Source organism: Nipponia nippon, unplaced genomic scaffold, assembly GCF_047370975.1.
Source record: "Nipponia nippon isolate SJK-2023a ecotype South Korea unplaced genomic scaffold, ASM4737097v1 scaffold_44, whole genome shotgun sequence".
In the NCBI taxonomy this organism is placed as follows: domain Eukaryota; kingdom Metazoa; phylum Chordata; class Aves; order Pelecaniformes; family Threskiornithidae; genus Nipponia; species Nipponia nippon.
Window position 1 is genome coordinate 1,203,904 of NW_028262363.1, and position 15,494 is coordinate 1,219,397.

Below are 15,494 nucleotides of genomic sequence, written 5' to 3' on the forward strand. Positions count from 1 at the left end.
CCTGCCTTGCCCCCCCCCAGCCCTTGTCCCTGTGGCAGCAGTGCCAGGCCACAGGCTGACACACAGGAGGAGGCTCCTCAGGGAGGTTCCCAGGGAAAAGCTGTGCCCAGCCTCAGGCAGAGGGGACCTGGCCCCTCCCTGCCTCCAAGGCCCCGTGGGCTCCAGGTTTGGTGGAGGCCAGCTCGCACTGGCTGTGCCAAGATGTGTGGGGGCCTTGTACAAATGTGACAGTGGCAAAGGTAAGTGGGCAGGCCAGGCATGGGCAGCTGTAAAGGCTGAGGGTGGAAGAAGTGTGGGGCTGTGGAAGACCTTATCTCCTTCCCCGTGGAAGGCCTCCCTCCCACCACCCTTTTTTCCCCAGCTCCACTTCACCCCTTTGTTCCCAACTCTTCTGCCCCTGAGCAGTGCAGGGCGATGGAGAATGGAGGCTGTGGTCAGTCCAGAACAGTTCCTCTCTGTGGCTCCTTCCTTCTCACACTTTTCCCATGGGGTCCGTCTTGTGGGCTACAGTCCTTTGAGATGAACTTGCTCCAGCATGGGCTCTCCTCAAGCCACCATTCTTGCAGGAAACATCCTACGTCTCCAGGCTTGGGTCCTCCACAGACTGCAGGGCTTACCTTCTCCACCGTGCTCTCTGATACATACGGGCTGCAAGGAACCTGCTCTGGTGCCTGAAGCACCTCCTTCTTCACCAACCGTGGTGCCTGCAGGGCTGTTTCTCCCACTATTGTTTCCCTCACTCCTCTCCCACTTTGGCAGTTGTGACCTTTCTTAAATACATTTTCACAGAGGTTCCACCATCCTCGTTGATGGGCTCAGTTTTGGCCAGCGATGGGCCTGTTTGGAGCCAGCTGGAACCAGCTCTGCCTGGCATGGAGGCAGCCCCTGGTCTCTTCTCACAGAGACCACCCCTGCAGCCGCCCCGCTACCAAAACCTGCACCTGGACACCAAGACACAGTGTAAAGCTTTGCCTTGCTAAATGACGTCCCCTGCTCTTCCGTCATCCACAAATACAGTTTACTCACTGCGGAGGCAGAGAGAGAAGCAGAGAAGGCCTTGATGCCGTGCAAACCCAGTTCAGCAATGGCTACAACACTGGGGTGTTGTCAACACTGTTTTGGTCACAAATCCCAAACATAGCAGCATACGGGCTGCTATGAAGAAAATCATCTCCATCCCAGCCAAAACCAGTACAATGTGCCTGGAAATACAGTTTCCAGCATTCGCTGCTCTATCACCTTGCCAGTGAGAGAGGTGAGGCTGAGTGGCCTGTAGTTCCCTGGGTCCTCCTTCTTGCTCTTCTTGAAGATAGGACTGACATTTGATTTCCTCCACTCTTCGGCCACTTCCCCCGGTTTCGATGACTGGTAAAAGATTATTGAGATTGGCCTCGCAATGACATCTGCCAGCTCCCTCAGCACTCGTGGCTGCATCCCCTCAGGGCCCAGAGACTTCGGTATGTCCAGTTTGCTTACGTATTCCCTGATCTGATCCTCTTGCACCAGGGGTATGGCTGCCTGGGTCCCGACTTTCCCCACTGGTCTCTGGGACCTGGGATTGCTGAAGGCCTGTCTTGCCAGCAAAGAAAGAGGTGAAGGCGGCATTCAGTGCCTTGGCCTTTCCCATGTCCTGTGTCAATAGGTCCCCCGCCTCCTTCAGCAATGGACCCATTTTTTTCAGAGCTTTTGACATAGCTTTTGTCAGCTCTGTCAGTGCAGAAACCCTTCCTCTTGCCATTAACATCCTTCATGAGATTCACTTCTAGTTGGGCTTTGGTTTTCCAGACTGCCTCTCTGCATGCTTGGACAGTCTCTCTGTATTCCTCCCAGGTTACCTGTCCCTGCTTCCAACCTCTCCATGCTTCCTTTTCATGTCTGAGTTTGGCCAGGAGGTCCTTGTTCCTCCATCCAGGCCTCCTGGCATTTTTGCCTGACCACCTCTGGCACCTCCAGTGTCACCAGGTGTTTGTGTTTGAACAACTCCCACCTGGCCTCCAACCCCAGTAATGAGCATGGGAGCTGAGACAAGGAACTCACATGCAGGAGCCTATTTTGTGCACCTGTGTGAACTGAGGCAAGAAGAAACCCACCACCTGTGGGGTTGTGGCAGGCATGGGATAAAGTTTAGTCCCCTTCTAGCCCCAGGCCTACAAACCCAGAAGGAGATACCTTGACTGACTCAGCTGAATCCCTTCCCTCAGCAGGGCTAAAGGAGATCATTCCCTGTCCCTCTCTGGGTGTCCTGTCTAATGATAGGAAAAGGAAATGTGATTTTCATGGGCAACTCTTTTTGCTGACAGGAGAAATGCCACTGCTGGGAGTAAGTGTCTCTCCCCAGCTAAGGGAGGGAACATGGAATCATAGAATCGTAGAATGTTTTGGGATGGAAGAGACCTTTAAAGGTCATCTAGTTCACCCCCCCTGCAATGGGCAGGGGCATCTACAACCAGATCAGGTTGCTCAGAGCCCCATCGAGCCTCGCCTTGAATGTTTCCAGGGATGGGGCATCTACCACCTCTCTGGGCAACCCGTTCCAGTGTTTCACCACCCTCATCATGATAAATTTTTTCCTTGTCTTCAGTCTAAATCTACCTTCCTTTAGTTTAAAGCCATTACCCCTTGTTCTGTCACAGCAGGCCTTGCTAAAAGGTCTGTCCCCATCTTTCTTGTAGGCCCCTTTTTAAGTACTGAAAGGCTGCAAGAAGGTTTCTTGTTGAAGAGCCTTCGCTTCTCCTGGCTGAACAACCCCAGCTCTCTCAGCCTTTCCTCATAGCAGAGGTGTTCCAGCCCTCTGATCATTTTTGGGGCCTCCTCTGGACCCGCGCCAACAGGTCTGTGACCTTCCTGTGCTGAGGACCCCAGAGCTGGATGCAGTGCTCCAGGTGGGGTCTCACCAGAGCAAAGGAGAGGGGTAGAATCCCCTCCCTCCCCCTGCTGGCCACGCTTCTTTTGATGCAGCCCAGGAGACGGTTGGCTTTCTGGGCTGTGAGAGCACATTGCCAGCTCATGTCCAGCTTTTTGTTTATCAGTACCCCCACGTCCTTCTCAGCAAGGCTGCACTCAAACCCTTCCTTCCCCAGCCTGTATTGATACCGGGGATTGCCCCGACCCAGGTGCAGGACCTTGCACTTGGCCTTGTTGAACCTCATGACGTTCACACAGGCCCACCTCTCCAGCCTCTCCAGGTCCCTCTGGATGGCATCCCATCCCTCAGGCGTTTCAACTGCACCGCTCAGCTTGGTGTCATCTGCACGCTTGCTGAGGGTGCACTCGATCCTGCTGTCTGTGTCATTGATGAAGATATTGAACAGCACTGGCCCCAGTACGGACCCCTGAGGGACACCACTCGTCACTGATCTCCATCTGGACATCGAGCCATTGACCACTACCCTCTGGATGCGACCACCCAGCCAGTTTGCTATCCACCGAATGGTCCGCCCATCAAGTCCATATCCTTCCAATTTAGAGAGAAGGAGATTGTGGGAGGACCGTGTCAAAGGCCTTAGAGAAGTCCAGATAGATGACATCCATAGCTCTTCCCTTGTCCACTGATGCAGTCACTCCATCATAGAAGGCCTCTAGGTTGGTCAGGCAGGACTTGCCCTTGGTGAAGCCATGCTGGCTCTCTCAAATCACCTCCCTGTCCTCCGTGGGCCTTAGCATAGCTTCTAGGAGGATCTGCTCCATGGTCTTCCCAGGCACAGAGGTGAGGCTGACAGGTCGGTAGTTCCCAGGGTCCTCCTTTGTACCCTTTATAAAAAGGGGTGCAATGTTTCCCTTTTTCCAGTCCCCAGGGACTTCACCTGACTGCCATGACTTTTCAAATATCATGGGGAGTGGTTTGGCAACTACATCAGCCAATTCCCTCAGGACTCTGGGATGCATCTTATCGGGACCATAGACTTGCAGGAACAGGATTTAACAGCAGAAGGGAGGCAGGACGAAAGGGCCTTTGAGGTCAAAACTTGCGTCAGACAGCTGGTGCAGTCATGATGACAGGAGAGGAGGAAAAGAAGGAGATTCCAGTGCTCCATCTGGGACAATGCTGCCAAGGTAAGATCTGCCGCACAAACAGAGAGACAGACATTGGGAGGTGGTGGAGTGGGTGAGAAAGGCGCCTGGGAGAGAGGAGAGCATGGGCAGATGGGAGACAGAGATGGAGATGGAGGGGAAAAATCCAGGGTGTTGGAAGTGAGGCTGCTCCTGCTGTGCAGGTGCTTGTGAGGTCCCTGGTCTTTGAGTAGCTGTTGGCGTCGGAGCAGGCCCCGGGCTTGTGCAGGTGCTTGTGGCGTCAGATGTTCCTGAGTAGGTGATGGGGTGTGAGAAGTCACCTTGCTTGTGACGCTTCTTCTGATGTCACCGATTGCTGAGTAGGCGACAGGGCAGGAGCAGGCCCCTGGCTTGTGCAGCTGCTTGTGTGGTTATTAACTGCCATTTTCACATCTTTTCAGAGAAGAGGCAGCTAGGTGCTAGTGTATAGTACTGACTGTTTTGCAGATCTATTGCTTCTCTTCTCTGTGTCCTGCTCTCTGTTCCTGCCTCTCCCTTTCTCTCTCCCCTTCCTTTTTCCTCTCATCCTTTTCCCTCTGTTCGGCTCCCTCGCCCTGCTTGTGTCAGTCCATCCTTCTGTCCTTCCTGCTGCCCTGCTCTGCTCTCTCTGTCCCTCTGTCCTGCTGCTCATCACCATGGTCCTGGCCGCCCCCTGCCCCCTTCCCCTCTGTCCCCTTCTCCCGGTCCCTGTGCCTGCTCCTCCCCAGGGGGTTCCCTTCTCTACTCCCTGCCCAGCTCCCCCTTGTTCCTGCCATCCCTCTGTCCTGCTCCCACCCCTCTCTGCCGCTCTGTCCCTCTCTCCTACTCCCTGCTACACCAGGGCTCTGGGACCTGGGCAGCCCCGGGGAGGCGGCCATGGAGCTTGCGGGGGGACCGGGCCCAGCTGGGGTGGGGGGATGGTGTCCCCACAGGGTCAGACAGCAGGGCAGGAGAGCCCTGCGCCACGAAGGGAGCCGTACTCCTGGGACACGGGGCTGCCAGGTGGCCATGTTGGTTCCCAGGGCACGCCGGGAGCTGTAGTCATGGGGCATGGGGCTGCTGGTCAGCCGTGTCGGTCTCGGGAATGGCAGGGATCAAGCGAGATGAAATGGCGTAGGATGGCTCTGTCGGGGACTCTGAAATGCCCTGAGTGCTGCAGGGGGATTTCTGATTTGCAGCGGCAAATCTAATCACTAAAGGACACCGCTCCTCCCTGAGTGGCATCTTTGCTGGCTCTCCATCACCCTGTCACTGGCTTTTTGGGGCCCTGGCTGGTGGGACCCATGGGGCACGTTACGAAAATTCCCTTCCCTAACTATTAGATCAACCAGTCTTTACAGTATGAAAGTGTATTAACTGTCTTTGTAGATATATCTATTGATGCGTTCATGTGATACACTGTCACGTGATGAGGTAGTGGAGGTTTACTGGAGATTTTGGTATTGTTCATGCTGAAGTAAAACAAACGAAAGGAGAGCCCATCCCTGGAAAGAAGGACTTTGCTTCTGGGAAGCTTAGAGCTGTCCAGGAAGGATAAAGGACACCCCGGCTCAACCAAGGTAACGCCAGCATCCTAGCCCCTCTGGCACGTCTTTTAAACCCTCCGGGCGTCGTCGGGCATCATAGATCAGCAACCCTAGCAAGACTGACTCCAGGGATGTCTGGATCAGTAGGCAAGCAGCAAGAATGCTGCGAGACTAGAGTTGCTTTGCAAAGTTTGACTATGATTAGTAATTGGTCGTGTGGGTGGGAGTGATGAGTCAAGTCGTCTGGTACCTGAACGATTGAAGGCTATAGGAACCCTGTGTAAAGGCACATTCGGGGTGCCGCAATGGGGCTGGGACACGGTCTCTCCCTGAGACCCACCCTGGTCCCTCCCCTGAAATTGTTGTGTCTGTGTGTGTCCCCCCGTATGCAAATAAATGGTGCAGAGCAGGAGGGTGGGAGTGATGGGGGGTGAAAAGGGGCGTGGTCTCCAGCAGAGGGCTGTAAAGCAGCAGCGGGGACGGCGTGACTGCAGCAGAGCCGCGATCCTTTGACAATGTTTATTGTGGGACGAAGACATCCCAGCCCGATTATGCTATATAAATAACTTAGAAACAATGAAGAACAGGCAGACGTGAGAAACACCTGCAAAAGTATTAGGAAAAAATTGCTGATTATGCTGGAATCCTTGCTTACCTGTAGTCCTTCTCTCAATGTTGATCTTTGGACTTCTTTTTCTTCTTGACCTTCTCTACATTTTTTCATTCTTTGGTCACCTGTCTTTCGGCATTTCTTTTCTGTTTCACCTCCGCTTCCTTCTGTGTGGGTATGTTGTCTTTTTCCATTTCTTAGTTTGTCTTTTTCATTTTCTCGGGATGTATCCTCAAAACTGGAATGAGCTGACACAGGTGGAAGTGCGTGCCTTTCACGTGGCTGCTGAGGTATTGAACAATGATGTAACTTTGCTCGGTGGCTGCTAAAGTGATGTACATCTTCCTCTCCAGAGAGTGCATTGTGAGGCCATCTGCTTTTGCAATGATAATCCGTATGGGACCTGTTGTTGTAAGCTTGACTCGATTTGTCAAAGTCTTTATCACAATGAGAGGACTTTCTCTCTCTGCCATCCCTCGTTCCAGGAGAGGAGTAATAATCATTGCAGTATCTGCCTTTTTCCCATCTCCGTGGTTCATCTTGATAGTATCTTTCTCTGCTCCACGTTCTCTCTCCTTTGGAATGATAATACCTACTCCTGTCTTGTGCTGTTCTTTCTCTGCTTTGGGGTCTATAATGAGAATATTTTCCTGAGCTTCTGACATTATTTGGACTGTTTCTTTCATGATGGAAAGCTCTACGCTTGCTTTCATTGCAATACTCCTGCTTAGGACGATGTTGCTTATTTGTTTCCACGCTGCGAGAGCACCTCCTCTTGTGGGAATGATCATCTGGTTTGCTTCTCCTTCTCCCTCTCTTCAGTGTCCGAGTTCTCTCTCTTCTTTTGGTAGTGCTCTTTGTCAGTTTTTTCAGAGTCCTATCTTTTTTTCTGATCTTTTTCCCTATGTTTATCTCCTTCACAGTTTTTATTACCCAGTCCCTCATTTTCTCTAGAAAATGCACTCTCCAAAACTTCATCCAGCGTTGTAATAGAAGAGTCATTAACAGGTGGGACCTCTACATAGTTATTAGAAATGTCCTTTGTATCTTGGCATTGGTCTGTAATAGCTAGAGCTGCAAGTTTTTTAGAAATCCATTCCATGTCAGACTTTATCGAGGAAGTTTGCCCTAATTTCTCTTTACTCTCAAGAGACTCCTTGATGTAGAAAGGATTTCCTTTTGAAGTTAGTTCAGGTTCTTTTGATCTGCTTGGTTTGCCTTTGTCTCTACGGTCTTCAGACTCACACTGCCCAAGGAATTCATCTTCAGCGTCCAAGGATTTTTTCCTGACCTTGGGCTGACCATTGATATTGGGATGTGCATTATCAGCTTTTGTTACAGTACTTTCAGCAACTTCTTCTTTGGCAGAAGTGGTTTCAGAACCTGACTGAGTAAAAAGATTCTCAACCTCACAACGAAAGTTGGAAGGAACCTTCTGGATTCTTTATAGGCAAACAGTGCTGCCATCACTACAGTTGCCATAAGAGCACCATTCTTAGAAGATTTCTGAGGTCCAGGGGCACTGCACAAAAGAAAACCATGTTTTTCACTTGAAAAAGTCCATCTAAGAGATGAATGTTAGGAGTAAAATCCCCCGAAGTAAAGAAATTGGTGGCTACTGGAAAACTCTGAAAGACATTCCCTTTAGAAACCTATTCTTACACCTTCCTCAGCTCCCAGAGAAGGTGTTGTTTTTTTTTTTTTCTCTTGATTCTGCAAGTATTGCATTAAAAAAACCCACACCCAACACATCTCCCTCCACTTGCCGCTCTGAATCACATCACTAGCCAAAACCACTATACTTGCTCTCCCCCAGCTAGAAAGAAGTAAACACATGGATTTCCCTCTCTCTTCCAAATGGGAGAGCAGATGGTGGGAATTTACATTCACACATCCTAGGATGGAAAAAAGGGAAAGAGGAATAGAAAAAGTATTCCAGCCAATGGAAAAAAATGGAAAAACATTCCACGAAGAAATGAAAGTTTTCCAGGAGGCATCCGCCTGTATTTAATATCAGAGTAAGATATGCTCAGTGCTGATGTTGGCAACACTAGATGGACAGTGTGGAATTCTCTGTACTGAAATCTTCCTATTAAATAGTATTAGTAGACAGGTAAAACAACGATAAATCTGTATGAAACCTTGTTTTAATCAGAGCGTACTCATTTTACCTTATTCCCTCTGATACGCTGTTCAACTGGCTGTGTGGAACAGATTCTACGATTGTTTCTTGAGGAACTGGCGACAAAGCTATTGGACCTACAATTAAAACATAAAAGTTAGCAGACAGAAAAAATACTGTCTTTAGTAGAAAACTGCTGTTTGCAAAATTTGTCCATTAGAAGTTAAACAAGATCACGTTGAGTTATAGGCGCTATCCCCATTTCACACATCACCCCACTCCCCCCCGCCCCCCGACATACTTGATGAAACTAATGAAGTATTTATTATCTCAGGTGAACTTCTCTTAAGTTGACATGTTCTCATATGTCAGCTCAGCACTGCAAATTCTAATGGGATAATAGCACAAAGTGTTACGATGAAATCAGTGCTGCGTGTTTTCTCAGGGTTTCACATGAATTAGGAACATTCTAATGCTCCTGAATACCGAATACATCGTAGGTGAGAAATTGTAGATGGAACAAACCTAACTCACTGTTTCAAGCAATCCATTTGTTTTAGAAAAGAAAATCTCAGAAGGTTTAACAGGTTGGACTGGGCAAGTGGAATCATCAAGTTTCAGTCCATTTTCTTTAGATTCATTACCTAAACTAATACTTAACTTGTCTCAAGAGCGTAGTTCTCAGTGCTTTAGAAAGCTGAGTTGGAAGCATAACGTAACGAAGTAGCATGGCTGCACAATTTAGGATTAGCCACTGGAAATATCTTCTGAACACATTTAGTATGTGTTATTACCTGATCTAAAAAAGTAATAAGCCTGCTGATTGAGAACTGTTTGGCTATCAGAAAGGTCTGCTGAGGCATCATTCATTCAGTACCAAAGTCCATTACCTGCCTGCAAATGAAGACAATGGCATCTTCAGATGAATTGCGTGTTTTCCAAATGACATCACGGATGGAACACTACAGAACAAAACATACCAAACCCAAGGTGTATTCTTACGGTCACGCAGGAACTTTATCGTTATTAAAAAGGAAACAAGAAGCCATAGTTGTTATACTGACTTTTCCTAGCCTGTAGTTATTAGTCTATAGTTCTTGCCTGCCAGCGTTTACAACTTTTAAATGAGTATTCATCTTTGGGAAATCTCCCGTTCCAAGAGGATGAAGTTGCATGACAGCTGTAAATAGACCTTCTTGGTCTTTCCGCCTCTAAGATTTGCAAATCTTCTCAGTGATCTTGTGAGAACGTTGGGAGAACGATGCATCGTCTACCTCTTGGATGCAGGAACCATCTTTTTACACCTTAAAAACAAGCACAGACCAATGTTCGGACATGCCTTTTAACTTCTGGCCGTATGAAAATTTCAGTGTGCAACTTCACGCTTACAAAGGCTGACGAGCCCCCGTGTAGACAATATCAGGAATAAAAGTCTAATGTGAGCTAATGGCACAATTCTTAGCATATATTTCCAACTACTCAAACAGAAACACCAGGATTACTCTCTTAGAAGGAAATGTCTTATTTTCCAAGCTTTGAACGGTTTCAGTGTATGAGTTGTATAAACAAAAGTAAATGAAAGAACAACAGAGAGCTGTGTCTCATTATCTTATTGCTAAACAAAGTCAAAAGATAACTTATGCGCTAAGTCATGCAATACATTAAACACGTATCTTGTATTCAGATGCAGTTAGCAATGATCTTACTTGCTACGCTTACAGCTATTTTCACTGTCTAGTTGCTCCAGTTTCACAAATTGTTCTAGAGCTCTGGTGACAGACGTAACTGCCTGGATGAGTAAGAAAGTAGAGCACTAAGTCACTGGAGATGCAGAACTTCAAACATTTACGGGTAGTTTGCGAGAGAATCTTGCGAGTTCATACTTAAGTCACCTACTGTGAACCAGCAAACACTGTGAAGAAGGGCACAGAAACAAAGCACGCTGAGCATTTACCCCATTTGAAAATGATGCTACTTTGAAATAAATAAATTTTGCTATTCCCTTCAAATTCAAAGGAATATCGAGGACTGGCTCAGACGTATCCAAAACGGCTTTGCAGTTCAAGCACTTGACTGGAATCAAAATACAAACACTTAACAACATGTGAAGGAGACTAACTGTGCAAATTTCAATTATTAATATATAGTACTTTAGTTAAACTACAAACTCCTTTACTACAGACAGACAAAAAGACACAGGCCAGTCGAAAGGACAGTAAGATTTTTAAAAAGCGCCTCGGGATCTTAGGTATCCTCTAAATATTTGATGAGTAAGTGTGGTGGCTTGAGAAGGTCTGTCTAATCTGGACATAAATTATCATCAGCCCTCAGAAGATTTAAGGCACAGAGTTAACTCTTCAAAGAGTTTTTCTTTTTATGAAAGCCAAGGACATCATAGTTTTTAATTTATGATAGTAAATAAAGGAGTAAGAGGGACAAGAGAACATTTAAAAGTTAATTTGTTTACGCTTACTTGGTGCTTCCATTCAAGCGAGCTTTCTGCTAAGCATCACCAGTGAAGCATAAGAATTCATGTGCATCCTCCTGACTGCCAAAACTGAAATGTTTTCTTATTCCTGATAAATTGGAAGGTTCTTATATTTATCTCAAATAAAAAGAAAACTCGTATTTCTAAAATCTCTCTCTTTAAAGTATCAAAATGACTTCTATGCATCAAGTAATTCTTTGGAAAATTAAAAAATAGAAAAAATAAAAGCATCTGAAATGACTTACTTTTAAGGCCATTGATAACAGATGTCGGTGTGATGGCATTATTAGAGCAACACAGGACCTGGTTAATGTGCGTTTCCATCGCGCCCATCATACAGAAGCCTTCTTCAGGACCTGAAGAGTGAAAGAAGAAAGCATCCCAGTCTAGTCATACAGACATTGCTACAAAAAAACCTGAAAAAAGTAATAATCATCTTTAAGTTATAGATGCCCTGTCCACTCGCCATGGTACATTCTCTTCTCCTAAGGTGTCAATAGCCCAACAGTTTAGTGACATTTTATTACGCAGAACTGTATAGAATAAAAATGTTGATTAAGTCTGTATTAAAGTGCATTTCCCGATGAGAAATCTAAGTAACTATTGCAATGTCATTTTTTTTTTTTGCGGGCTGACAGAAATGTGAACTCCACAGACTGCAGAATATATGAGGAAACAATGTTGACATTGATGATACAGCACTAAGAGAGAACGTGTGTTATTTTCATCACACTGCTATTAGGTGAGCTGCATGACACAGAGCTAATATCCTCTGGGAGAAAGGAAAGATTAAAGTATTGCATCTATTAGTATTTCTGCCCTCCTTTTTTCAACAGGATTCTCAACTGAAATCAGTTTTATATACGGTAAGAAACACAGTTTAACTTTCTAGGAATAAATACTAAGATACCAGACTAGAAAGCATATAGGTGCCTTTGTGAAAATACACCTAGATGGATATGAAAAGAGGCTCCTAGGCTTAAATAAATTCCAGGATCATTAGAGGCCCCGAGAGGGCTCCGGGGACCCAGAATTGGGAGGAATCAGATGGATATTGCCATCTCGGCAATATTGAATCTCAGGGTATAGATGGGTGTTGGAGTACTAAACCGAATCATAAAGGTCAAGTTGTGAGGAAATAGAAGACAAGGAAATACCATTCCTAGTGGGCACAGGAGCCACTATGTCACTTTTGAGTTTCAAGCCTAAGGGGCAACCCTCAACCGATACCATATTGGTTCAAGGAGTCAGGGAGAAAAGGAGCAATCACTTGGCCAGGCAGTGCTGCGACACTGCTACAGATGGGTGGCCAGGGGGTGTGGGGAAGATTTGTGACCCCAGAAGAATCACCTGTGTGTTTGTTGGGAGGAGACTTGTTACAATCCCTAAATGCCCAGATCTGTCTGTCCCCAGAAGGGGCAGAACTTACAGTAGCAGGGGTCTGTCTCGCTGCCAAAAACTTGCCCAAATTTCCTGGGATTCCACCTGAACTTATTAAAGTACCTTCAAAATGGGGAGCGCCTCCGGAATGGATGTGGGTTTATTGAAATCGGCACAACCCGTCTCCATAGAAACAAAGAGAGGAAAGCCTGTAGCAGTCAAGCAGCATCAAATTCCCAGGGAAGCAGAAAACAGTATTCGGAAACAAATCGACCAATGTCTGAAAAACAGGGTTTTGGGATCATGCAATTCCCCATATGTAAAGGACTGATAGAAAAATGTGGTTTTTGTCTCGACATTGCCGCTATAGCGCCATCCAGCATCGTGCTTCGAAAAGACCACCTTCTCCACAGCTTTGAGAACCTCGTGTGCCTGTGCACAGACTAAAGGCGCGAAAGGAGCCGAGGCAGGGACAGCACATCTGTGGCGAACCGCACGTACGCATTTGTAATCCGCGCATGTGTGAGAGCCCCTATATAAGGAGCACACGTGCCCCTCGGTGGGGCGGCAACAGCGGCGTGCGAGACCACTCCTTCTGTTCCTGCACCCTCAAGCCTCCCCCCCCTGGCTTCGGTCCCCGGCGAAGCCTGAGGCCACTGAAGACCCAGCAGAAGATCATTGGACTCAAAGTGGTGGTGATAAACTCCTCCTTCTCTTTCTCTCTCTCTATCTCTCTCTCCCCCCTATTCTTTTCCTCTCCTCCCTTGCCCTCCCTTCTCCCTCCGTTCTCTTCGCCCCTCAAATAAAAGTAAAAGGTTGTTTGACATCTGACCGATTCCAGCGTCTTAATCTCGTCCTTGGGATCATATCGAGACCTCCCCTGACATTGGATTGGGACATTTAATTGGCGTGACGGACAGGATCCCTTGAGATGAGAGTGTCATACAACCTTATGGTGTGCTGAGCGATTGCGTGTGAACAAGACGCACAAATAAGTACGAAGCGAGTGCGGACTTCCGATCCACGGTTCTGCTCTCCCGCGAGGGAAGGAGCCGGAGACGAACGAAGCACAAGGAAGGAGTGGGTGTTGAGACCTTTGCACTGGAGCGCACGTACTAGTTTGTGATTTGAGCTCCTGAGGGAGGATAGGGGAAACTTGAATTTTATGCTGTGACCCCCTCAGGATGATATCCCCTTTGTAGGCTCGCCTCTGTCTCATAGTAGCTGATGGTCTGGCCTCCTGGGGGAGTATAGGGGAAGACTGAATTTTACGGTGTGACCCCCTCAGGACGATATCCCCTTTGTAGGCTTGTCTTTGTCTTGTAGTAGTGTGCGGACTGGCCTCCTGGGAGCGTATAGGGCAAACTTGGTTTTTCTAAGGTTTGACCCTCCCGGGACGAACTCCCCTTTGTAGGACATGGCCGCCCAAAAGGCAGGTGATTTTTGTGAAGAGACGGAGAGATTATATGAGTTTTTAGAAACATACCGCTCTCGCCCCTCACCCCCGGGATGAGATTGGGCACGGGTCCACTGGTTCCAACTGCAAAGTGTTATGGACCGAATAGCGGTCTTGCATAAAGAAGCTAGAGTGAAGAAAGGGAAAGGGAAAGCCATCGTATGTGCTGTGTTAGGAGCGTGTCTGGCAGCAGCAGTGGAGGATAAGAAACGAGCGCCCTGTCCATCGGAGGCTCTGGCCGCTTTGTTGCAAGCAGTGATAACACCGCTGCGAGAGCAACTACTAGAGACCAAACGGGCACTAGAGGAGGAGAAGCGCCAGAATATGATTCTGAAGGAGGAGCTGAGGGTTCAGCTCCTGAGGGAGGCAGACACCCCCGCTGAGGTGGAGGTGATGCTGGAGGAGAAAGGGGTACGCCAAATTTACCCCCAGAAAGATCTAAAGCGATTAAGGGAGACTGTGGATAACGCCCCCCATATGTGCCCGCTGGTAAAGACAGAATACATATACGAGGATGATAGCGACAACCGTCCCCAAGTTGTAACGAAAGAAATCCCTTTTACCACCACTGAATCGGCTAAGCTCCGAAAGGACTTTGCTAGAACAGCAAGGGAGTCCGAAACCGAATACGTCTGGAGGGTATCCCTGTCGGGGGGGGGCCGGGATCATGCTATCGGAAAAGGAAGCAGAGGGGTATTGGGGCCCCAGCATCTTCCTCACAACGGGAGATCGCCGAGCCCCATGGTCTCTGACCCAGAGGGCTGCATATTGGGCGGGGGGGCTGAACCCATTAGAGAGGGGGGATCCCCTAGCTCTAACTGGTTCGGTCAATCAGCTACTAGAAAATGTACAAAAGGTGGCATGCCTGCAAATGATGTACGACCGGGAACTTAAACCAAATCTAAGTTCTCCGATGTTGCTACCGGTAGACCCCGAGCAGCTGACGCCGCTAATAAGAGGACTCCCCGACTCGCTAAAACCTATCGGGATCCAGTTACAGGGGAGAATTCAAAATGTGCCTCGCGAGGAGCGAATCGCAGCTGCCCTGGAGGGAACGGTAACCCCCGAACAGCGGCAGTGGGGGAGGAAGGTGTGGAGCTGGGGGGAGATAGCTCAGGAACTGATAAACTATGGGAGGAAATATGGGCCAGTAGGCAGGACTTACCAACAGGTAGAAACCAGGGCCAAGCGGGCAGCGAGGCCGGCAAGTAAATCGCTGGCTTTTTCGGGGGGAAGCCCTGACCTAACAAAAAGGGAGAAACCCCCATTCCGACAAGGATTGTGGCAAATGGGACTGCAAAAAGGTGTACCCCGAGACCTAATGGATGGGCTCCCCACCAAAAAGTTAGAGCTCCTGGTGTGGAGGTGGTCCGAGCAAGGACCCCCTCCCAAACCGAACCCGCCTTCTGTGCCAGCATTGGACAGGGAGGAAGGGTTTAAGAAGGACAAAAAGAGTCCCGGGAAACTAAAACCTCCGCCCTTTTAGGGTGAGGAGGGAGGCGGAGGGTGGGTGTTTATCAGACAACTCACCTGCAATAATAAAGGAGACCTACTAAACCCCACCAACCAGGATGGGCTGAGCGGGTGGGGGAGGCGGTGGCCAATGTCAGTAATCTCTGGGGTACAAACGGGTGCCCAAAAATTGCAGCATTTTGTCCACAAGCCCCAACCATGATACCTGTCTCTCCAAACTCTAATTCCCCCAGTGCATCATCTTACTCCCCCGGCCAGCTGGTTCTGGTCAAGCTTCCCACCGTGGGAGCTGTGCCTCTCATATTAGATACCCCCCTACACAAATATGCAAGGAAAGCGAAAGATAGCAGTGGGAGAAGCCACAAAATCCACACCAAATGGATTATTCCCTCCTTCTAACCCAAGGAGCG

The 15,494-nt window shown here is 48.3% G+C and overlaps 2 pseudogenes; both read right to left on the minus strand.

Annotated features, from left to right (window-relative positions):
* Positions 1 to 6,206: 6,206 nt before the first annotated feature.
* Positions 6,207 to 9,150, minus strand: LOC148052814 (uncharacterized; annotated as a pseudogene).
* A 269-nt stretch (positions 9,151 to 9,419) lies between these two features.
* On the minus strand, positions 9,420 to 11,244 carry LOC148052815 (ubiquitin carboxyl-terminal hydrolase 42-like; annotated as a pseudogene).
* Positions 11,245 to 15,494: the final 4,250 nt, after the last annotated feature.